The 26,014-nt window shown below is 38.2% G+C and overlaps 1 pseudogene; it reads right to left on the bottom strand.

The window, feature by feature from the left end:
- Positions 1-2,485: 2,485 nt before the first annotated feature.
- Positions 2,486-25,787, bottom strand: LOC128981531 (uncharacterized; annotated as a pseudogene).
- Positions 25,788-26,014: the final 227 nt, after the last annotated feature.

Below are 26,014 nucleotides of genomic sequence, written 5' to 3'. Positions count from 1 at the left end.
AGAGAATTTTAGTACATCTTAGAATCTATGTAACCATTAATATTTGGTGGTTATGTTGTTTTCTGCTCTGGTCTGCAACTCTGAGGAGTCTGATCATGCACGGTTATTCTTCTATCTCTTCTTTCTTCATGTACAAACAGTGAATAAAATATTCAGGGAGAACGGATGTCCTGGGTCTGTTATGCAGTTTTCTCATTAACCTACCTCTCATTGTAGAAAAAAGTTGTACTTTCTAAATTTTCTGCTCTTCACAGGATTTCTAAGTGTTTCACTCTGTGGGCAGCCTTAAAGTTTTTGTGTGTTTGGTCCTTTTTGTTTTGTTTTGTTTTGTTTTGTTTTGTTTGTTTATTTGTTTTTAAACACATAGAATTTTTCTTTCTCTCAAACAACAGGAACTGCATGGGAATTTACATATATTTTTTTCTCCATTTTTGTTTTTACTTTAGATTGCTTTTAAACAGCTTTTCTTACTCAGAGATCTTGTTAATGTTATGCTTCAGGTAAAGTTACAAGCAAGTTGAAATCCAGTGAAAGCTATATTCTACTTTCCATCCTTCTAAAATTCTGCCTGAGCTCTAAGAGTACACCTTTAATTTATGTCTGTGTCTACAAACTCCTGGCTACACTGAGATGAAGCATATATGTTTGTAACTGTAGGGGAGAAAGAGAAAAGTAGGTCTCTGGCTCAAATAATTTTTGAAGCTGTACATCTATGGCCAACCCAGATATGTGCATTCCCTAGTACAAAGACTTTTTATATTAGATTTATGCATCAAGAGCCTTCATTCTATTCACTTGCAATATTTTGGGCATTTTAATAAGCATCAAAACCATATTTTAAGAACTAGTTCTGCCTTCTGGACCTCCTGTTGATTTTTTTTATTTAACTTTATATTATATTTAATATTCCGAATCAATGCCATGAGGAGGTTTGAATGAGATATCTACTAACTTGGAAAAATTCTCTAGAACAACTCAAAAAGTAGTATTTTCAAAGGCTGGAAATATTTTTTCCACACAACAAAAATCATATTTTCATAGATTTGCCTTAAGCTGGCACAAACTTTCTTAAAAGACTCCTTTGTACGAGCTAAATGTAGAGCTAAGCACATTTTTGCTGTAGTAACTTCAACTTTCCCTAACGTCTGATGATGATGGGGGTTCTCTTTTGCAGTGTATGGTTTTTTACCCAGAAAAAAATGTTCCTGTTTACCAGATGATATTTATTCCAGACTGTTCTGTCAATTACTTTCCTTTTCCAGGGTGGGTACTACGCTAAAGATTTCATTTGCTCTTCTGCTGTTAGAACCAAGAGGGTATTGATACTGAGTAGCATGAGGCTAAATCACACTAATGTATGTAGATGTGGCTTTTGGGTACAGCCCTACTGGTACTGAGGATATCTTCCCTACAGCCTCATCTCCTGCATCCTTAGTGCTGTACTTTTTCTGTAAAGTTCTTGCAATGTTTCACTGCTGACTTTATTTCCAGAGACTTGGACCCAAGGTCAAGTGTCAAAAGTTTGCTTGTGCCAGTCTTCTTATGGTTAGATGCATCTAGAGCAGACTGGTCATGCGCACACAATGGGTTCTTGTCTCCAGTTTCCTGTCCACACCAGGTAGGGACAATGTTCTGGTTTTATTCTTGTGTGGCTTTCTAGATACAAACTTTTGAAATAATATCTGCACCATATGGGTGATGTTTTTCTCGCATGATAGTTCAATTTTGGTTTATGGGTACTGGAATGTAATACAAATGCATATGCAGACATCCAAGGGTAAAAAGCCTACAAGGCTGACATTGAAAGAATTGTATGAGACTAAAGAGAAGCTCTGGCTCATCTAATAATTGCTTTTGGGAGTAAATGTGCATACCTATTGCCTTTGAAATTGTCTGTTGATGCTTCACAAAGCAGAAACAGAGAAAAATAGCACTGTGAATGGTTCAGCGTTCAAGCTAATTTCCCGATCTTTCTTCAGTAGCAAAAACTTCGATTTTCTTTTTTTTTAAAACTCGGATTAAAACTCAGTCTTTAAAGGAAAATCTCCGATGCAAAGAATTTGCTAACATATTCTCAAAGCTTTTCATATCAACTATTTTCAGAAATGTAGATGTGAGAAGTGGAATTTTGACGCAGTCTCACCCATATATGACTTCAGTTTTTGTTACATCAGAATCTATTTTCAATGAAAATTCTCCAATATTCTATAGTAAAAATAAGTGTTAATCTAAACTTTGAAATACTATAATAAGAAATTTGTTTTCTGTGCTATTCAATCTGTAGGTAGGCATTATGTATTGTCAGTAGTAACTCATTAGGCTTTGGGGATCCAAGATACCAAGATGCATGTTTCAGTGCTTTCAGAGGTCCTAGGCCTTTGTACTAAGCTTAGTGCATTAACTTTATGCCTGGTTTTATTCATTAGTCATTAGTTGCTACTGATGTTCACTTATGAATACCATAATATCCCTCTAACAATGACAATTACTCCTCTTGAAGTATTCTTTTCCATTTCTGGAGGACTCTGAGCTCTTCTTCTAGGGCTTTCTTCTGACTTTGTAGGGCCTTTTTCTCACCTTGAAGGGCTCTGTTTTCTGAGGGCAAAATTCTCCTTACTGAAAGCATGTTTTCCCTCACAAAGAACTTTATTTTCCTGAATGGCTTTGTTACCCTTTTGAAAATCCTTAAGCTGTTTCTGAGGGCCTTGTTTTCCTCTCATGGAGCCAAGATCTCTTTCCGAAGAATATTTTCCTCCATTGCAAATGCTCATTATTGTCCTTTGAGAGCCTTAATCTCTTCTCTGATGGCTTTATTTTGTTGCTGAAGGGCCTTTGTTGTTACTCAGTGTGCTTTGTTTTCTCTGAAGAGTCCTTATGCTTTTCTTGAAGGAATTTATTGTCTTCCTAAAGGACTTGCTCTGTCTTTGGACGCTTTATTCTCCTGATAATAGGCTTTGTTTTCTATATAAAAAGCTCTGTTCTTTTCCTGAAGATTTTGACTGTCTACTCTAAGAGCTCAACTCATAAATGGGAGCAGCAGAAATAAATTCCTGATATCCTTAAAGACTCTTTATTCTTTGAGGCAAAAATTTTGCCAGTTAGTTGTCCCTCTCAAGGGCTGTGCTATAGTGTGAATAAGCAAGTCCACCTTTCATATTCAGTAGTCATGGAATGGAGAATTAAGAACTACTCACAATAACATATGAAGAAGAAAAAAAAATTAAGAAAGTATATATATGTATCACTAAATGTGAAATAAAAAAATAATTGTAAAACAATACCAATATTTTACAATCATTATATACTTTTTTGCATGTGCCTTCATTTGCATATAGAGCAAATTAAACTTCATAAGGATGAGGTAATTATATGAAATAAAAAAGATTTATTTTATTTTAGAGTCTCTAACTTTGGCATTGTTTTTCATGCAAAGTGAATTTTTCTTTTCTGCTCCCTTGAAAATGTCATTTTGATTAAGCAAAAAGAGTTCAGGTAAATCAGTACCCATTGTAGGTGTTTTCATGTTTGTCCTGAAGGGTCAAACCCCAAAACATGCCCTAGTCCAGACAATGGGCTAAGAACCTGCGAATGTACAAACCTGGACACTTCCTGGGGTCCAGATAAACATATACCATGTGTAATTAACTTTGTAACACAGCTGTGAACTGTGTATGCCCCTGGCCGTGTTTAGATATGCCCCATCCTATAGGTCCAATTATCACAGTTCTGTGTTACCAAAAGGCATTAATTGTCTTGAGATTTAAACCATCCAAGAAGTCAGGCAACTTGCTTTGTTCTCACCCAGCAAGAACTAGAGCCAAAAGCTGCCTGAGTGGCAGTTGAAGGGCTTGCACTACAACAACTACACCCAGGCCTTGCACCTGGACCAAGGCAGAAAGAGGAAAAGCTCCAAGAGAATTGAATCTCGGAAGAGGCTACAGCCCAGCAATGGAACACACAAGAGAGAGGCCTCCTAGCCCTCTCCAAGCCAAGGACTGCTCAAATTATAGCCACAGCATCTGGGAAGATAGCAGATGGAGGAGCAAGTCATGAGTACTCAGCTAATCTGTCACAGAATCCCATTTGTGGGAAAACCACAGATCACAGCACCTGTATGTCCAATTCGAATCACTGTATTGGAAATTCTAGTTCTGTGTTTAAATCATGTAACTGTCTATATATGTGGAATGTAATGCCCACAACCAAATAGAACCTGTAAATATACTTTGTAAATAAGTTACAATGGTGTTTGAAGATAGCACTGCCCAAGATATTAAATTACAAAATATATAAAAATACACATTTTATTACAATGTTAAAATGTAAAGTTTGAAATGTTTATTCTGACATGTAGGCTACTTCCTTTTATAATTTAGGAGTACAAGTAGTAGGAAAAAGCTCTCAGCTTGAACAAGTGGAAGAGAATAAGGCAATATTTCCTCCTCAAGGTGTCCTCAGTCTTACACCGTTGCATGGGTCTTAAGACCTTGCATAGGAAAAGAAGGGATAATTTGATCTTGGAAAAGAGAATTTTATTAATCCAGTCCACAGTTGGAGTAAAACAGCTATAATTCCACTAATAAAGATGGATTCCACTAAAAATTCTAATACTTTTTTTCCCATTAATGAAGCAAAATGACAAAATTGATCAGGATCAGGAGTTAATAACATTTATCTGAAAATATGTTTTAGAAGAAAAGGGGTTATAAACCCTTTTAAAATATTTTCATTGAATATTTTTGTATGATACATGCATGTTTACTCTGATGTTTGTTGATTATAAAGGACATGAAATACAGCAGAACTGTAAAATCATAGAATGTTAGGAGTTGGAATGGACCTCTGAAGATCATTGAGTCCAACGCCCTTGTCAAAACAGTGTTGTCTAGGGCAGGCCTTGAAAGTCTCTAGAAAAGGAGATTCCACAATCTCTCTAGGCAGTCAGTTTTTCTCATGTTGAGGTGGAATTTATTTACCAGTTCGTAACTCTTGCCCCTTGCCTTGTCACAGGACGCCCACTCTTCAGATATTTGTTAAAATTAATTGTTTCTCTTTTTGAGATAGCTTGAATAAAAAGATTAAAAACATTATATACAACCTTTCAGACACTACTATTTAAAGTAATTCTTGTAATGAGCACTGTGAGGGAAGACAATGGGATTATACCATAGCAGTGTAATATGTCGATGCTGATTTCAGGAGGACAATGTATGCAAGACCTAGTCATGGCCTAAGCAAGCTATAAATTCAGTTTACCAGATCTTAGCTTTAGTTGATCTGAACAAAAAGTAAAAATTAAGGTTTTCAAAGTCAAGGTTCAGTCTAGAAATTTCACATTAGAATGAGATGCAACCATCCAGACTATTTTTATGAAAAGCGTTGTGAGTAAATACATGGCATGACATCCACAAAAGATACAGAAAGAATACTTGAGTCCCTCATGTAAGCCAGGTAAAACCTCAAATACTAACAAGCTTTCTTTATGCCTTTTTATAATTTCCCCATCACCCATAATTAGCTGTACTGCTCAGTGAAAATGAGTAGCACAGCAGGCATATTGTTAACTTCTCAGGCACCACTAGCTAATAATTCTGATCAATCTCTGACCATTACCTCAGAATAGCTAGGCCTACAAAATAGTCAAGTACCTGCAAAGAAAAACAGCATAGTTCAAAAAATTAAGCTTCTAAAATAAAAATCACACCCATTTCATACTGTCTATTACACATGGCAGTTGCTGCTGGATAAAACTACAAAATCAGACTGGCAACTAAAAACCTAACTAGCATTTTTGGCCCATCTGGCACTTTTACTATTTTGACAATATGATGCTGATGTGGCTTGCTTTTTTTACATCATTCAAATGCATGATTTTCTCTCTCAAGTGGATATAAAATTTATGTTGTTGCTTCCAGGAGACTGAAAGCCTGGACTAAGACAGATCTTTGCTTTACCTGCCAGAGATTAGCAGAGTACCGCAGAGAGCAAAAGCTGATGATGCTGTACATCTGTGCATTCAACATTTGATGGCATGAAGCCACTAGTCTCTTTTCTGCATGACCAACTGACTAATTACTCTACTTGGCCTTTTTGAGTCCCTTCAATTAATGCAATGTGCAGTTGCATACAGTGATGGAGTCACCCATACAGAACAAAACCCAGGCCAGAATTAGGCTCTAAATCCCAGAAGCACCTGTTACAAATACAAAGTGTCCAGATGGTCTGTTCTTTGTGGTAAAGTGTCAAGAATTGACTTATCTCTCTTTCTTTATTTTGTTTTAAGGTCATAAACATGATTCTTTTGAAGCAGAAACCAAATCACATGTAGGGAAAATGGAAAAAAAAAAACAAGAGAAAGAAAGCAAGAAAGGAACCTTAGGATAAATACAAAACTCACTCCATTTGTAAATCTTCATAACCCAACGGAGCTCTTTGTTATCACATTCTGGGCAGGCAAATGGGATTAGTCTGTGATTACAATGCAGCCTTCAATATAATTAGATAGATTTATTTAAACACAGCTGTAAACCATAAAAATGTGAAATATTTACTCACCGTAAATCCCACAGTTTGTAAATCTCCTATAAGCTATTTTGCTTTGGTTTTGTTTAGAAACACTAGAAATTACGGCTCTTCTTTCACTGTCTTTCTTTATGAATGTTAATTTTTTGAGTTTAGTGAGGAGTGCCCCTGAATGCTGATTTCCTCTTTAGAAAAGTGATATTTGAGATCAATGATTCCATTGGCAATAACCATGGAGTTTGCATCCTACCCCTTAGCTGCATGAGAGATAGGAAGGAATAATTTTATGTCAGATAAGAGAGATATGCCAGAGAAAAGACAGAGTGATAACAGAGAAAGCGTGAATTGAGGAAGGAAAAGGAAGCTTTTTCAGTAGAAGGAAGAGTGAGAGGACAATAATATATTTTCTGTGCACTAATCATTTGGCTTGTATAAGTATCTATTCTTCTATTTAGTTTCTGCAAACTTTCAAGGCCTTAAACCCAGGCTGATGTATCACTGCATTTTCATTTAACTCCAAAAGAAAAAAAAAATCACATTTAACTTTCTGAGTTCCCAACCCTTATCTTAAGAATGGTTACTCAATTAATCACAGTCACATTGGAGCCATGCCTAGTTTTATTATTCATAAGTACTTAGATAATATTAACTATACTAAAATGTGAAAAATACACCCAATATTTAAGCCTGAAGTACAGTAAGTAGCAGCTACCACCAATAATTATGTATTAGTTTTACTTTGTAGTTGATACATTATTTTTCTTGAGTTTTTGGGAAGCTATAATGTATGCTGAACAAAATTTCCATGTTTTCATCAGCTCAAGAGGTATGCTACTTAAAGATGTCCTGTAGTGAGGCTGAATTTATATTCCCAGTAGACATATGCATACAGAACACACATACTGACCATATATATACACATACAGACCACAAAGATAAGAGAGACATATTCAGCCCTCATACAAACACAGTCACCAAAAGCAGCATCATCCTGCTCCCCTCCTTGGCTGAGCAGAATGGCCCACTAGTGAGACTGTGTGTTTTTGAATCATAGAATGGTTTGGGTTGGAAGGGATGTGATGAAGAGGTTACTAATTATGATTTATGAAAATTAAAATATGAACATTTTATTAAAAATTATTAATAACTGATTAATTGCATTTTTATATACAGATTCTCATGCACAATTGTGAGATATATCCCATAACTGGTTTCACATGTACAATTCGAACCCAATTAGAATATTTACAGAACTAATTTTGATTAAAGGAATGAGGGGTGTAATTCCACTGCTTGTCCACCAGATGTTGACTTGACAAGACGTTCGCAGCTTTATACAGGAAAGTTACAATGTCAGAGGTTTAAGCTAGGTTAGCTAGGTTAGCTAGGTTATGCGAGCTAGGTGCAGGTGCTTTAAACTGAATGTTAGCTTGTGGAAAGCATGTGAAAGATACACTCTGTCTTTTGTTTGCAGCAAAGCTAGTTGCTAGGTTATGGTGAGCTGGCTGCTGCTTGCCTGGCTGCACTGGGGCTGGCTCTGGGGTTTGTCCATTGCTGGGGAGGGTTCCTGGGGCTGAGGTTGCAGCTCTGGCTGCTGGCAGGCCCACACTATGGCTTCCCTCTGGAAGGTAATGGGGGCAGCCTTCTCCCTCCTGTGGAGGTCGGGGGGAGGGCGAGACTTTTGCTAGTCGGTGGGCTCCCTTAGCAGGACTTGGGCGGTTCCCTGGGGAGCGGCCCTGGTGGGGTTGACCTGGTGGGGCAGGGTGATGATTCTCTGTAGGCGGGCTCGGACGTATCCGATCCTGCGCTACAGCAGGTGGGGCTGGACCCTCTGGGGGTCAGCCTGCGTTGTAGGGGGCTTCGGGGCCAGCAGAGGTGGCCCCAGGGAAGGGGCATGGCTGTGCGAAGTGGTGGTTCCCCTTAGCTCAGCTCGGAAGGAATGAGTGATGCTGATTCTTCTCGATGAACGCTTTCCCATTTTCAGGTTACGAGGCAGTACTTTGCTTGGCTCAAAGGAGAGGGTGGGACTTTCTCGTATGTCTCCCAACTTTAAATTACTCTGGGGTTTACAGGGCTGCGGAGTGGGCGACTCCCTTCTCCCGCGATGGAGCAGGGTCATGCAGGATGCGATTGGGTGCTGTTCCTGCTTTCATGAGCCTAAGCACAGAGGCTCTGTGGCTTGTTGTCTGCTGCCTGTGACTGTAGTGGACACTTGGATGGGATTTGGGCTAGTCCTCCCACGACTGGGCTTAAGGCTTGACCTCGGGGGTCCAGTTCTCTTTAATACATGGCAGGGTCTCTTCTGATCCAGTGGAACTGTCAATGCAACGTGGGGACTTCCAGCAAAGGACCTTCCATTGCGGACTCTCAGGGCTGGCTTCTCTTTGTGTTGCAGAGGCCACTAGTTTGCTTGCATGTAGAATGAGAAGACTTACTAGCAGTAGCTACGGAACTTAAGCCTGGAGCTAGGTAGCAAAGAGAGAGAGAGAGGGCTTACAAAGCTTGGGCAAAGAGAGTGACTTGTTTACAAGTTGGGGTAATACTTGTAAGTGTATCGAGGCTGGATTTGGCCAATAGGCACTCTTGTCAACAACTAGCTTTAGCCCATAGAAAGCGTGAAGCTAGAATTATGCCCTTCCTTGGCAGTAGCACAAGCATCCCATGCAATGGGTGCATGTAGTTGTTTACCCCTTAGAAGGCAAATTGGGGTTGTTTATGTCACCTGACTGGCAGTCAGGCCTTTGTTCCCCTCAGCTCTAGGCTGAATACCCACTCTGAAAAGGAGGGTGGAAAGGAAAATATAGCAAAACCAGTTGGGACAAGTTTTACAGTATTTGGGGCATAATTCTGGGCATATGGTGGCTTCACCACAAGGGACGACAAAGTTCATCTAGTGCAAACCCCCGATAGTGAGCAGGGACATCCTCAACTGGATCAGGTTGCTCAGAGCCTTGTCAAGCCCGACCTTGAATATCTTCAGGGATGGAACCCAAACGACCTCCCTGGGCAATCTGCTCATGTACCTCATGACTTGTTCCTAGCATCCAATCTAAATCTACGTTTATCTAATTTCAAACTACTTACCATCATCCTATCAGGTCTTTGTAAACAGTCACTCTCTGGTGTGCTGGTTTGAGGCCAGACAAATCGTCTCTTGCCCCGAAAGGGACAAAAGAATGACACTCACACAAACGGATTGGAGAGTGATGGAAAGTTTAAATGGAAAAGCAATTGGTGAAGCTACAAAAGACTACAAAGGATAGTGCCAAGAATATCCCAAAAGCATACAGAACCCCTCACAGAATTCCCAAAGCTTCCCAATCCTTCCCTTCTCCCCACCTGAGGGTAAACCCAAACCCCCAGGGCTCTTTCTTCCCCCTCCCACTGCTAGGCAAGTCTCAGGCTGGCCAGGTCTGAGACTGCCTCCCCCCCTCCATTCTCCTCCTGGCATTAGGCCTAGACAGGCCTAAGTGGCCTTGAGGATACTCCCCCGGCATTACCCGATAAGAGAGAGCATCTCCCATGGGAGCAGAGAGGGAAGAAAGAGGAAGAATATGACTCTGCAGATGGATTTATAGGGTGCAGGATTTATGGGTAGAAATACGCTGTTGCCTGTGTCCACCCCTGTGGGTGGGCACCCAGGACACCAGAGGTGTATCTCATGTAGCAGTGGCAGGGGGCACCCAGCCTAAACTGCCACATCTGGCCACCCGGTAGCTCTGCTTCAGGTACTGGAAGGCTGCTACTAGGTCTCCCCACAGCCTTCTCTTCTCCAGGCTGAACAAGCCCAGCCTGTCCTTGTATGAGAAGTGTTCCAGCCCCCTAATCATCCTCATGGTCCTCCTCTGGACCTACTTGATCAAGTCCATGTCCTTCCTGTATTGAGAAGCTCCAGATCTGTGCACAGTACTTCAGGTGAGGTCTCACCAGAGCAAAGTGTCAGAATCACCTCTCAGGATCTGCTGGCCACACTTCTTTTGATGCAGCCCAGGATGCGGTTGGCCTTCTGGGCTGCAAGTGCACATTATTGGCTCATGTCCAGCATCTATTTCACCAGAACTCCCAAGTCCTTTTTCACAGGGCTGCTTTCTGTCACCTCATCCACCATCCTGTATTGATAATGAGGACTGTTCTGACCCAGGTGGAGAACCCTGGACTTGGTCTTGCAGCTTGTCCAGGTCACTCTGGATGATGTCCTGTCCTTCTGGCATAGCGACAACACCACTCAGCTTGATGTCATCTACAGACTTGCTGATGGTGCACTTGATCCCATGGTCTGTATCACTGATAAAAATATTAAGTATCACAGATCCCAGTATAGACCCCTAAGGGACATCACTTGTCACTGCTCTTCATCTTGGCTTTGAGCCATTGACCACTATCCTCTGGATGGGATCATCCAGTCAATTTCTTACCCACTGAACAGTTCACCAATGACAAACATCAGATCCATATCTCTCCAATTCAGCAAGTAGGGTGTTGCAGGGGACTGTGCCAAAGACCTTGCAGAAGTCCAGACAGATCACATCCATTGGTCATCCCTTATCCACTGACATAGTCACTTTATCATAGAAAGCGACAAGGTTAGTCAGGCAGGATTTGCCCCTAGTAAAGCCATGTCAGCTGTCTTTGATCACTTCTCTGTGCTCCATGTGCCTTATCAGATTTTTTTAGGAGAATCTGTTCCATGACCATCCCAGGTGCAGAGGTGATGCTGACAGGTTGGTAGTTCCCAGGGTCCTCCTTTCTACCCTTTTAAAAAATGAGTGTAATATCTCCCTTTTCCCAGACATTGGGGGTTTCACCTCACTGCCAGGACTTTTCAAATATCATGGAAGAGTGGTTTGGCAATTACATTAGCCAATTCTCTCAGGACTCTGGGATGTTTCTCATCAGGTTTCATAGATTTATGCATGTTCACGTTCCTCAGGTGGTTGTAAACCTGATCGTTACATATAGTGGGAGGAATATTGTCACCCTTTTCCCCATCTTGTGGTTTTTTAACTTGAGAGGTGCTGGGAGAGAGGTTGCCAGGGAAGACTGAGGAAAAAAAATGTTCTCATCTGTTGTTACTAACTCACTATTCTTGTTCTTCAGGGGGATATGTTCTTTTTTAGCCTTCCTTTTTTTTAATTGACATACCTGTATAAACCTTTCTTGTTATTCTTTGCAACCTTTTCCAAATTCAGCTCCAACCATGCCCTGGCCTTGCTGACCTCATCTCTACACAATTGGGCAGTATCTCTTTACTCTTCCCAGGATAACTGTCCCTGCTTCCACAGCCTGTGCAGCCCCTTCTTGCCTTTTAGCTTGGCTCAGACACACTGGTCTGTTCCTTTTGTTGCTATATTTCTTACACCTGAAAATTGAGATCTCTTACATTCTACGAACATGTCCTTAGAGATCTTCCAACTCTGTTCTGCTCCCTTGTCCCTGAGGACCATTTCTCAGGCTGTCCTATTGACTAACTCCTTGAAGAGCTGGAATTTTGCTTTTCTGGCATGTGGGGTCCTGACTATGCTCCTTGACTTCTGGTCTCAAGAAGTTATTGTCATGGCACTCCAGGAGCCTCCTGGATCGCCTACAGCTCTCTGTGTTATTTTCCCAGCAAATTTCAGAATGGTTGAAATCCACCAGTGGAATGAGAATGTGACCATGATGCCTTCTGTAGCCGGAAAAGGAATGCTTCATTGGTGGGCTCCTGTTGATCAGGAGGTTTGTAGTACAGACCTCAGGTCACCTAAATTAATTTTCCTTCCTTTGGTTCCTCCTCAAAACATCTCATAATAAGTCCTGTGCGCTCCTGAAATGCTCTCTGCTGCTAACTGCAACTACGTATATAGTATATAACATAGTTATAGAAATATATATATTTCTATATGCTTATATATTTAGAAACTATTTTATAAATATACACTATATTATGTATACACACACTGTGATACATAGATATGATTATCAATGAAAAATTAAGTATTTTCATGTTAATTTTCTTTGCATTAATTTCACACAGAGTCAAACTAATCCCACATAAATTCTAGTGTCTTATAGCTAAGCAGTGAAATCCAAATACATCACTTCAGACTTTCTTCATAGGCACTTCAGAAAAATACATACCCCCAGGAGGAGATGTATTAATCACTATATTAATCACTGTTATCATCTAGATGTACTTATTTTTTTATCTTCATTAATATAAGTTGAATAACTCAGAAAAAAAAATCTGTAGTTCAGATAAACAAGTTTGAATATGATATCATGAGAGACAAAGGTAGAAAACAAAGGTTTCTTTTATTACACATTTTCTATAAGATTAAATGTAATAAAAATTCAAGAAATTAAGTGTTGATAGAATTTTTCATTTCCTTTAAAAATGACTTTGTGAAATTCAGAATCAGGGCTGCACAGATCATTTAAGAGAAAAGGACTTGACCTACTGAAACATACCAAACCAGTATCTGATAGAGAAAAGGTGTTTTCACAGTCTCTTCTTAACTTGATCCGACATAAGGATGAAGGAAGAGCTAACATCTTGAAGTGCGTTATGCCTCCACTCGTAGCTGTTCAATCAGTGTCAGTCTGAAACTAGCTGTCATCATCATTAGTTATGATAGCAAATGATCCTTTTCTCGAAGACTCACCTGAAATCAAAATCCTTCTTTAACAATACTTCTTAAAAAGACACAAAAGTTTTCTAGGAATCATTCACAGTTTGCTTCACTCAAGGAAGATAGTATCTCCTCATTTGTTTCTGCCTTTTCAGATAAACACCATGACTGATCGTGAAGTCAGATAAAAACCCCACATTTGGATTAGTTATATAGAATCTTTTCACAGTAAAATGGACACTTCAAAGAAATATTTTTATCATTCTAAATTTGGCATCCAAAATAGACTATATCAATTGTTGCTTAGGAATTGTTCACCTTTGAACGCAGAAGACTAAGAAAATGTGCTCAGTTGTAGGTATTCACTTGGAATCCTACCTTAACTTTTATGAACCTTCTCCTCTACTTGGTGTAAAATTCAATAACAGACTCTCTTTGCTGAAACCAGTATTTCATTGAAAATTCCCTCTGGTGATCAGTCATATGACCAAGAAAATACAGGCTTGGTCGTAAACAGGAGATTTACACGCTGTAAACAGGGAGTATAGAAGTCTAGCTTCTGCCGGTTAATGGAGATTTTCCATTAAAAATATGTGAAAGAATTTGATGAAACAATGGAAACTGCTGGTAGACAATTTGAGGTCTAGAAACCTTTACAAAGGAAGACATTTATTAAAACTTTTACAAAGGAAGACATTTATTGGATGTGTAAAGGTGATTTCATGTTTGGAACTTTTCTGCTTTATACTGGACTGCTAAAAAAACAAACTTATATGCCTAAACCCAGGGTAATTACATTCAAATTCAATCTGTACTAGTTCCTGCATTTCTTTATGTCCATATTCCAGTTTTCCAGTGTTTTTTATTACTCAAATTTAAGAGATAACAATAGGAGAATTATTTAATTTTAGAAAAGCCTAAAAAATCTATAGATATGGAGTCATATATGATTAATTTTCCTGCAACTGCTTCCTTAATTCATATATATATTTTTCACAAATTGTTTATAGTAAGGAAAGTTTTATCTCTAAAACTGTCCCTTTCAATTAATCAATACTTCAGTTGATGTTATGGGGAAAAGTAGCACTGAATTCCACCATAAAGTAGTCTGTTTCGTATTAAAAATGGTAACAATTTATGAGCTGCCCGTATGTTGGAAAATCTTTCAGTACCACTGACTTTCTATAACGTGTAAGTTTAGAGAGTATTTTCAGACACTTAAATGATTGAAGCAGATCTTTTTATTCTTATTTCCTTCTTCAATAAACAAACACACAAATAATAATTTTAAAAAAGCAAAGAATCCCCGTTTACATTAGCTAAAGATCTGTTCTTCCATAAATCTCTTGGAAAAAGAAGCCAACAATCTGGCTTCTCTTTGATCTTTATTATAAAGGATTTAGCTTATACAGATTTTGTTTTAATTTTTTGGGGTTTTGTACTGATATTTTTTCAAGCATGCACCTGAAAACTTAAAGAAATCAGAGATGGCCATCTAAATAATTTAATAGCTAACTTGTCACTTCTATTCTTTTCAGTGTTTTTTTTTCCCCCTACGGTTCTTTTTATTGCTGCTGAAGAGAAGGCAACTTTTAGCAAGTATTTTATTCTAGAGCATCTCTTTATTTGTCTTAATGTGTTAAGGGTTGTAGGCATCAAACAAATAATCTACTACCGCACAAATAGCACACCTGGAACATAACATCTGAGAGAGGCTTTAGGTCATTTCTGAAAAGTTTTTTAAGTGGTTAACAGCAACACAGATATATTCTTGTATCTGTAGCTTTTACTGGAAATTTTAGAAACATACAGATACTATACACAAAAAAAAAAAACCACCTTCTGAAGTATGAGGATATTATTAAAGAAACCTGTTTTCCACAAAAATTGTTTAGATTGTTTTTTAAAGGTTGAGAACAAGTATTTGTGTATGCATTGAGAGGCCTGACATCAGACATTTCTGTTTGGCTGGTGATGTGATTTGTCTCTATGAGAAAGTACAATGCAATAATTACAAAAGTGAAAAGCAAAAGACTCTAAAAATTTTGCTTCTGTTCCCACTTCTGTGTAAGGCTCATGCGTTGCAGCAGGTTTTAGGGTGCTCGATTATATTCAGCAGGATATTTATGCAGATATTGCCAGCCCAGCAGTGTATCTCACAGAAGGGGAAACTAAAAGAGATAACATAAAAGTTTGGAATTTTCAGCTTGGGTTTTTACAATTTTACCATGCTGGACAACACATGTTCCTATGTATTTCCTCAGTCCACTTCTACAGGCTTAACATCTTTATGACCCTTTCTTGTGAAGGATCAGGTAGCATCTCACACACTATCCTGAGTGCCACATCCACTAGCACATTGATGTGTCTACTGCAGCTGAGAGAACTGGTGTTTACAACTGCACTGAGTGCAGTCTGCAAGGCGTTGTCTGTGGGGGCTACAGGGGTGGTCTCTATAGAGAAGCTGGGGCTGCTCTATACAATCAGTTTCAGCCAGTTCAACCAACACACCACTGGCATGTTTGAGTCCAGCAGTCATGGTACTTTGTTTGGGATAAAATGATATGATATGATATGATATGATATGATATGATATGATATGATATGATATGATATGACATGATATATGCAGTACTTTTAATGTCTTTTTCACTGGAGATGTAGTCAAGACTGTAATTTTGACTGTGAAACAAGGATTTCTGCACTGGGATGGGGTTGCAGTGTGAGAGAGTGCAGGGCTCATCCTGGATATCAGAAAGAGACTGGCAAAGGCACAACAGCAAATAACTTAATAAAATAGTTACTTTATAAAGTAGATGGAGATTCAGAGAGTTTAAAAATATTGGCATAGGCTATTCTGTGCTACTTTGCCTTGTTGCTAGCTTAGTTTGCTAGCACATATGTAACCTGCATACTTTCCCTTTTTGCTTATATTCATTTTAGGATTCACAGATTGCATTGTGTTAGAAGGGATCCTCAATGCTCATCTTGTCAAAACCCTCTGCAGTGAACAGGGACACCTCCAACTAGATCAGGCTGCCCAGGGCCACATGAAGACTGATTAAATGTCTCCAGGGATGGGGCCTCCACCACATCTCTGGGCAGCCTGTTCCACTACTTTACCAATGTCATTGGAAAAAAAACTTCTTCCTTATGTCTAACTTAAATCTACACTGCTCCAGTTTAAAACCACTGCCCCTCATCCCATCACTACAAGTCTTTTAAACAGTCCTTCTCCAACCTTCCTGTAGGTCCCCTTCAGATATTGAAATGTAGCTATAAGGTCTCCCTGGAGCCTTCCCCTCTTCAGGCTATACAACACCAGTTCTTTCAGCCTGTGTTCATAGGAGATGTGCTCCAGCCCTCTGACCATCTTTGTGGCCCTCCTCTGGACCTGCTCCAGAAGGTCCATGTCTCTCTTGTGTTGATGGCCCCAGAGGTGGACACACTACTTCAGATGATGTCTCAGCATGGTAGAAAGATGTTTAAAATATTCCCTGTGTTTTGCTTCAGTTTCAAATGCACCACAATAATAGATTTCAAAATCTTTCTTTGTATTTTACGGGAATCTAAGAGTATGACTCAGGCCTGTGAATTCAGTTCTGTGCTAAAGTCTCTCTATGAATAGGAGTCATAGCCAGCTATACAAAAGTTATGGCAAGTATAATATTCTAGTGAAGAATTTTTTCCTTTACTCTTATAGGCTGAAGTCCTGCTGCTAAAGATGTTTTCCTTATGATTCACTAAGTGGGATCTGTGTGATAATTTTGAAATTGCTCCTGGCTTATGTTACAGCAAATAACACCCCTCCAGAAGGATATTAATATAATTAACTCATCTGGGATATCTAGAAAACATCTTGGCAAACTTCTTCGATTTTGTCTTCTTTTTGTTATTCTGAACTTCTCAGTCAAATTCAATCTTCAAAGCTATCCTTCTTATCCTCTTGGGAAAACTAGTGTTTTAAAAAGGAGATATCAAATTGATGACATTAGTTTCTGGGGCAGAAGAGACTGCATCTGATTATCAAGATTGAATGATAACATTATCTAGATGACATAAAATGCTTGCATCCAAAAATAGATCTATTGCCATCTGAAAATGTTATACAGTTTGCTGCTAAGTTATTACTTTTTATCTGAAAGGATATTTATCAGTGACACAACACATAACTAATTAGTTATTTTGGGGTTGTAATTTTCCTTATTACACATAATCTGCTCAACATAGTTCTGAACATGAGAAAAGAGTTCGTTTAGTAATAAACTCATTACATCTTCCACTAAAGGGAGTACATGGGAATGCATACAGAGTTTTCCTGAAATCTTCAACAATGTGCAATATATTGAGAAATATTTAACTCATAAACCAGAAGAATAGCAATTGCAACAGAACTACTGTTTTTACACAGTTCATTAGGTGCCTGTTTCTTTTTCCTTCTGGCAGTGGTTTGGATTTATGTGGCCTTAATAATTTCAGTGGTATCACCTCTAAATTACAGAGTAATGCCATAAGGCATGCCATCATCTGTACACTGTGCCTGCATGAAAGATTGCCTTACAGGCTTTAGAGATGAAGTCCAAATAGCTTTCTAAAGTGGGATCTTCATCCTGCGAGATCCTTACAGACAGTAAACAAAAACCCTGTCTGGGAACAATTTATGGATAGAAAATGTAATCTTGAGAGAGATTTTGGGGAGTAACTGGGGCTAACACCTTTTACCTATGTGATTCTTACTAAAAAGTGAAGCAAGGTATGCCATTCTAGTGCCTGAACATGATGATATTTTGGATACTCTGTGCTAACATGTGGCTGATACTTGCCACCCACATGTGGCCAAATCTCCTGCAGGTCCTGAGTCATTTTTGACAGTTCCATGGGTGTGTTGAATATGTTTCAATAATTTTGGTGGAGCTATATACCTATATGACATCACCCAAATTGTTCCCTTGATTTGCCATGTAAGATAAACTTGAGTTATAGACATGGAATCAACATAAAGAAGTTCCAAAATCTACAGGCAGAAGAGCATTCAAGCAGTGACAGGTAGTATTCTAAAGGTTCACACACTTCTTTTGGTTTGGAAAAACCTGCCGAAGTTAACAAATGTTATCTCAGCCCTGTATGGCAGAAGAGCAGGTTGGAAATCTCAGTGGCAGCCTCCTCTAAAATAGATTAGTATATCCAGCTTAGCCTGACTGCTGCCATAATGGATTTATTTATTTATTTATTTATTTATTTATTTATGTACTGAAAACACTGAATTGATAGTCTCACTTTCTGATGTTATCAGAAGGAAATGCCTTTATTTTCCTTCTTTGCCGTTTAGTCTTCCTTGGAGGGCAGAATGTTTCCTTTATCAAAAGTATGTTATATTTTTTTCCTGAGTTTTCTTGTTTTTTCCATGTTATTTTATTTTTATGCTATTTTAAAAATATTATTTTTTTATTCTATAATTGTTTGATCTACTGTATCTTTCAGTTTTAGTCCTTGTCAGCTATCGTTCATTTTAGCAGCTAAAATCTGCCTCGTAATGCTATCGTTGTCATTTGTCTCCTCCATAAAGCTTAAAAAAATGTGTAATGTAATCACATTCTTCTTTCCTATTGTCTCGTTGAACAAAGGAATCCTGTTTAAATTGATATTGCAATAGAAAAGGTGCATATGTACAAAATATTAGTGTATCTCAGTACACTTGTAAAAGAAGCAACATAATAATGTGAATCTGCTTTTATCTTCAAACTGTCATTATACTTGTCTTTAGCAGCCTAACATTTCATAGCTTCTTAAGAATGAGAACATGTCAAGCAAAAATGCATGTGCAGTGAAAAGTATGTCTTGTTTTACTTTTTTTAAAAAAAATATATGTAATTGTTTTGACACTCTACTATACCACAAAAAATTGTCAGTTTTTCTCTGGGCAATAATCTTATAAAAATTAGATATACAACAAACCCATAAAGTCTTCTAGATCATCAGAATTCAGCTTGACTTCATTTGCACTCTGTGTTGGATGTGCCCTAAGACCTGAACATAGTCCATGTATCTCTAGTTATGGCTGAAATACACACAGACATCTGGATAACTTATGAATATTTGAATGCCTGATGCAAGACAAAATGGTTAACAGAATTTATGAAGAGTTTAGTTTACTCTTTCATAAATACGAGTGCGCTGTATATATTGTAAAATGTAATAACTACAAAAGTTAACTGGGATAACAAAGAAAAAAATTGTATATTTGGGTATTGAATTGTGTAATACTTAAATGCATCAGAATATTTCATATTATAAACATACAATCATGGAGCAAAAGATGTAGATTTTGACAATCTCAAAAAAAAAGTTGCAAAATCCTTTGTTGCAGTCACTGTTCTGAGGGCAGCTACTGGATGTGTGCAGGGTGCATGAGATTGCAAAATACTTTCTAACTTTGGTTAAGTGATAAGAAACAGAATTTAAGCAGTTACTCTGAGCAATATGAATGCTTGGGGGGTTAGGGCTGCCAGGGATTTCTACTTCTGTTAGTTAGCTACTTTGTCTATTAAGGGCTTCTGGGACTTCTGTTAAGGAAACTCTGAAACTCTCTAATGCCAGGAATTCTACAATGCTATAATAAAGGACTTCTGAGATTCTCTACTCCCTGTATTTCTGGAATTCTGCTTGCAGCAGTGGCAGAGTTCATACCCCTATATTTGTCACCCAATGGGACCCTGTTATAAGGGGCTGCTACAAGAGCAGCATTCCAGCACCTCGAATCGGGGGTGCAATATTTTTTCACAATTTCTGTGTCACAGCACAAAGTTATAATATTGTGTAGCTCTATGAATACGGTGAATTAATTGCTTATAAATAGCTATGCACAAACCCAATGTTCTATTTAAGTGATCAAAACTTATAAAATTTGCGTTTTCAAAACATTTTAAAAAATTTGCTAAGGACAAGAATTGCAGATTACATACGTAGCATATATTTTTACTGGTTTCAAAATTATAATTATGTTCTTCCAAATCATGTTATTCCTGAAAAAAACATGGGTTTAGAAGGTAGTGTACTGAAACAGTGGCAGCCAAGCTGATGAGTAACTATTTGTATCCAGAATTTCAATGTATCCAGGGCTTATCTCTAGAGGAGACATAAAAAAATCTTTTTCAGAAGCATGAGTACTTGATAACATAACCTCTATGCAATGCAAGAAATGTAAAGATCCATTATCTACAGATTACATAATGCATTTATTCTTACTACTTCTGAGTGAGTGAATAAGACATGACATGCTTTGGGATTCAACTGAAGGGTAGGTGTTGAGTGCTATCTGAAAAGACATAGCAGTATCCCGCATGGCCTCCAGGTTTTCCACCTTAATGTGTGGTAAACAATAATCCAAATAAAATATTACATTTATTCCAAAGATAAATAAAAAAATCTGTAAATATATTTGAAATCTGGATTTTAAATAAAAAATGAATCAATCACATGACAATAAAAGCCATTAAAGGGCATTTATTAAGTTTCATCTAATGCTTTGCCAACATTTAATCAATATCACAGACTTACAAAATTTTAAACAGTATTGTCATGTAGTACTGGGGATATAATTTGAGGTGATCAAGTCACCCCACATTTTAATAACCTGACCACTTAATAACTTAATTCAACCTGCACTAGAGGGAGGTATGAATCACCAAATACTAGAATTACTGTATTTATGCAGAGCATGTACCACTGACTTTAAAAATGTGTAAAGAAATGGAATTTTGAAGGTCAAATTATTCCACAGAATAACTCTGTTGATGCCAACAGAATTATTACGAGTATGCATTTGCTTTGCTGTCATAAGTGGTATGAGGAAAAGAAACAGCTTTACAGAGCTTCTAAATTAGCTCCATCTCATCTCCCCCATCTATTCTGTCTCAAATTAATTCACCCTGTCTTCCTTTGCTGCAAATAGCAAGAAATGAAAAACAACCCAAACTACCACCATGTTTCCTGAAACACATTTGTCAGAGGCAATTTTGAATGGAACATTTCCTACCTAAATAGGTAGTTGATTAATTTGTTCATGTTTAAACAAGAACTCAAGAGGCAGAACCAAAATACATCTTTGTTTTTCAGCTTTAACAACCTGGAATAGACACAGTCCCAGTCTAACTAGGAAGACTCAATAGATGTGTAGCCTCACCTCTATTATATGACACTAGCATGCACACCATGATAAAACATGGGAGAGAGAAAGAGGAGTGTAGAACTCTCATGCGTTTATCCCTGCATTGTCTCAATGAGCAGTAAGTGAGCTACATCTGTATGTATTCAAAGTTTCTCTGTTCAAATTAAAAGATTAAAGTAGTGATATAGGTAAAAGGCAATATGTGTCTTGGAAAATTTTCACTTAAGACCAACTCTGAAGAATTAATTCTATCCTGTCAGCTCTCTAAATGTTCACACATCATGATTTGGCATTGGTCGTGGCAAAACAGAAAGTTTGGAACAGGTTAGTGCATTTATTTTGCTAAGTTGTTTAGCTTGTTTGTCTCAATACCTGAACAAAGATACTTGTTGGAACTGCCTTCCCTGGCTCACTGTGTTCTTTGTCAAAAAGAGCACACATTGCTCCAATGATGACACCTATATTTTCTTCAAAATTGTTTCCTAGTTTCCCTTACTATTATGGTTTTGAGAGTGCAGAATAGATATGCTGACCAAAAAAAAAAAATTGTGAAAATATTAGTGATGAAAACAAACACACATAAAGAACATAAGTACTAAACTCTTAGTATTTTTTCTTCCTTAACTGGGAAGAAAATTGCTGTCATATTAGAACTGAAAAGAAAGAAATCATATATCTGTGATACAGAGAAATAGAAAAACTCAACAGCTAAGACTGCTAAGTAGGTGCTCTTTAATAATTTATGTACAGTGCTAGACACAGTACTGGACACATGGGGAGTTCCCCCTTCAAATGTGTGAGTCTGAACACAAGTTTTACAGAGTTGATATACAGTTAGCGACTACATGTCCATGCTATTTCCTATTAATTTGCATTTGGCTCTTCCCATCCATATATGGCATTGCCTTTTTGTAGTGGGTTGTGGGGTGGTCTTCCTCTTAGTTGCATTTTTTAATTCTCCACATATGTTCTTTTCATTGTTTTCTCCTGTCTCATGTCTGCAGGAACAAGCTGGTCTGTCCCTGGCCTGTTTCCTATTATATGTACATTGTCTTAGATAAGCATTCCACAGATTTACCTTCATCTAAACACTACATTGTGGTTTGACAGCTTTCTTCCTGCCTCGTATGCAGGCCTCAAGCTTCTAAATACAAAGTCCAAGGTTCACGTCTTCCCTTCTTTCAATTCACAAATTAAAAGCACATCATGATATAAGGTCATCCTGTCCCTCAAACTTTCTGGCTTCCGTACATTCATTTAGTTCCTATTATTCTGGTTTCCATACATTGGTTTATTTCCTGTTATTCTGATTTCCATACATTGGTTTACAATAGGTAAAGGTAAAATTATTCTAAACAGATCAATACAAACCATATTAATATAAAAATTCTCCTTTATCTAGGTGTACAGAAGCAAATAAAACTTGAGGGACTAGTAATATTCTCAGAGAAAAGCTATAATACCATAAGAAGTGAGCTATTATTTAAAAATAAATTTTTGAAGAACAATGCAAGACAAACTGTATATGCAAATTTTGTATGTGCAATAGAACTAGTTTTAAAGATTCATTGGTAATTGTCTGTTCCATTAGCCTTGTAGTACTGCATGCTCAAGCACCCTGCATCTAATCCTCACTTGGACTAATAGATGAAATTACTTCTGAGGTAGTATTTCCATATATTTGCATTTATGCAATTGTACATTAGTGTGGCTTAAAATATATGCTTTAAATGAAGTATACCATATCCAAAAGATAGTACTCGGTCAAGTGGGCAAAACAGTCAGCTTGTTTTCTGTTAAGGAAGAGTAAATATAATCCAGAAAAAAATATAGGGAATAATATGAAGAAATATATAAAGATATAGAAACAGAGACAACATAATAGGTAGCAGAGTCTGGCCCAGTCACTGATGGCATGGTTTTTGTTTTGTTTTGTTTTTTCTTTTTCATTTTCACTGGAAACTGTTAGATTTTGAAAAACCATTTTCTTACTAAAATTTTTGATTGAAAAGTCAGTACATTTATCTTGGAGTAGATGACGTCACAATGTTTCACAGATTGCTCATTCAAATATTTTATGTTCATGTTCTCCATTAATCTTGAAATCTGGTTAGAATATATCCTATACATTTTCATAGCAAAAAAAAAAAAAAAAAAAAAAAGTAAGGAGTCACAGAAACAATGAATTAGCAGATGTGTCACATGATGGAAAATGCAGAAACCTCCCCAAGAAATGACAACATGGATTGCATTATTTTCAGCACAATTACCCTAAAAAAAGTTAAAAAGTTACCAGATTAAAACAAACCCCAAAACTACAGACAGAAGTTTTTTAAAAAAAACACTCCATAACAAAAACACCTCCTGAAAAAGTTGTTTGAAAAAAGATATATAATTTGTCTATTTCCTCACGCTTAAGAAACTTATATTTTGAAATGTATTTTAATCAAATTTAAGGCTTCATTTAGTTGAGTTCCCTTCTGACTAATACAGTAGCTGATGGTGCTAAATATGTTAAAAGTAGAAGCAAACTCTCCATCTGTGAAGGAAGCCTGCAGGAAAGTGTTCTTGATTGGTTATAGCTTATACTGGTTCTTTGATTTTCTGCATTCAGAAGACTTAAATTTAATGATTGCCATTAACCACATATGGTATGGTAGTTAATCCTATACTCACCTGTAAATATATCCAGCATTTGTGGGTACTGAATGGGTAGGTAGTCTACTTCTTAGGCTCCAGGGATCTATTTAAGGACGTTCTTCCAGAAGTCTGATGTGTACATCCGTATTTTACCATAGTATCACAGAATGTTAGGGGTTGGAAGGGACCTTGAAAAACCATCTAGTCCAGCCCCTCTGCCAGAGCAGGATCACCTAGAGTATGTCACACAGGAATGCATCCAGGTGGGTTTTAAACATCTCAGTGAAGAAAACTCCACAACCCCTCTGGGCAGCCTGTTCTAGTGGTCTGACACCCTCACAGTGATAAAATTTTCCTTACTTTTACATGGAACCTCCTATGCTCTAGCTTGCACCCACCATTCCTTGTCCCATCATTGGATGTCACTGAGAAGAGCCTGGTTCCATCTTCCCTACACTTGCCCTTTGAATATTTATAAACATTGATGAAGTCACCCCCAGTCTCCTATTCTCCAAGCTAAGAGACCTAGTGCCCTCAGCCTTTCATAATAAGGGAGGTGTTCCTATTCCCTTAATCATCTTTGTGGCTCTGCACTGGACTCTTTCAAGCAGTTCCCTGTCCTTCTTGAACTTGGGGGCCCAGAACTGGACAGTATATTCCAGATGCAGCCTTACCAGGGCAGAGTAAGAATGGAGGATAACTTCTCTTGACCTGCTAAGCACACCCCTTCTAATGCACCCCGGGATGCCATTTGCCCTCCTGGCCACAAGGGCACATTGCTGGCTCATGATCGTCCTTTTGTCCACCAGGAATCCCAGCTCTTTTGCCCCAGAGCTGGTCTCCAAGAGATCAGCCCCCAAACTATACTGGTACATGGGGTTGTTCCTTCCCAGATGCAAGACTCTATACTTGTCCTTGTTGTATCTCATTAAATTTCTCCCCGCCCAGCTCTCCAACCTGTTCAGGTCCTGTTGAATGGCAGCACAGCCTTCAGGTGTGTCAGTCACTCCTCCCAGTTTTGTGTCATCAGCAAACCTGCTGATAGTACATTCTGTTCCTTCATTCAGGTCACTAATGAATATATTGAATAGTACTGGTTCCAGTACTGACCCCTGAGAGACTCCACTAGATACAGGCCTTGACACATTGACCACAACTCTCTGACTTTTTTCCTTCGACCGTTCACATCCACCTCACTACCTGATCATCCAGACCATGCTGCCTTAGTTTAGCTGCAAGGATGCTCTAGGAGACAGTGTCAAATCATTTACTGAAATCAAGATAAACCTCCTCCACTGCTCTACCATCATCTATCCACCTGGTTGTGTCCTCATAAAAGGCTATCAGGTTGGTCATACATGACTTCCCTTTGGTAAAACCAAGTTGACTGCTCCTAATGATCCTCTTGTCCTTGACATGCCTAAAAAGAGCATCAAGGATAAGTTGCACCATTACCCATCTGGGGATGAAGGTGAGGCTGACCAGCCTATAGTTACCTGAGTCCTCCTTCTTACCCTTTTTGAAGGAGCAATGTTTGCTTTCCTCCAGTCCTCAGGCACCTCTCTTGTTCACCATGACTTACCAAAGATGATGGAGAGTGCCCTAGAAATCACTTCTGCCAGCTCCCTCTGCACCCATGAGTGCATCCCATCAGGACACACGGATTTACAGATGTCCAGATTGCTTAAGTGATCCCTAACCTGCTCCTTATCAACCAAGGCAAACTCCTCCTTTACTCCAACTTGCTCTGGGGACTCAGGGGCCTGGAGCTCCCAAGGACAGTCTTCAGCAGTATAGACAGAGACAAAGAAGGAATTCAGTAGCTCTGCCTTCTTTTTATCCTCTGTCATCAGGGCAGAGTTAAATCAGTACCAGTTAAATACATATATAATATTTTATTAATTATGTAAACACACTCGGTACACACACACATACACACAGTAAATATATAAGCAGTTCATTTATCCTAGGTGGCATAGAACTCAATAAAGTAATTTAAAGTGTTATTTTCAGTTTTACAAATACTCTTTTGATAGGCAGATATTTTAATTTATAAACTGAATGATAATCAGGACTG

This window comes from Indicator indicator, chromosome 1 (genome assembly GCF_027791375.1).
Source record: "Indicator indicator isolate 239-I01 chromosome 1, UM_Iind_1.1, whole genome shotgun sequence".
NCBI lineage: Eukaryota > Metazoa > Chordata > Aves > Piciformes > Indicatoridae > Indicator > Indicator indicator.
Note: the sequence above shows the minus strand (reverse complement) of the source record. Positions and strands in the feature narration are given on the sequence as shown.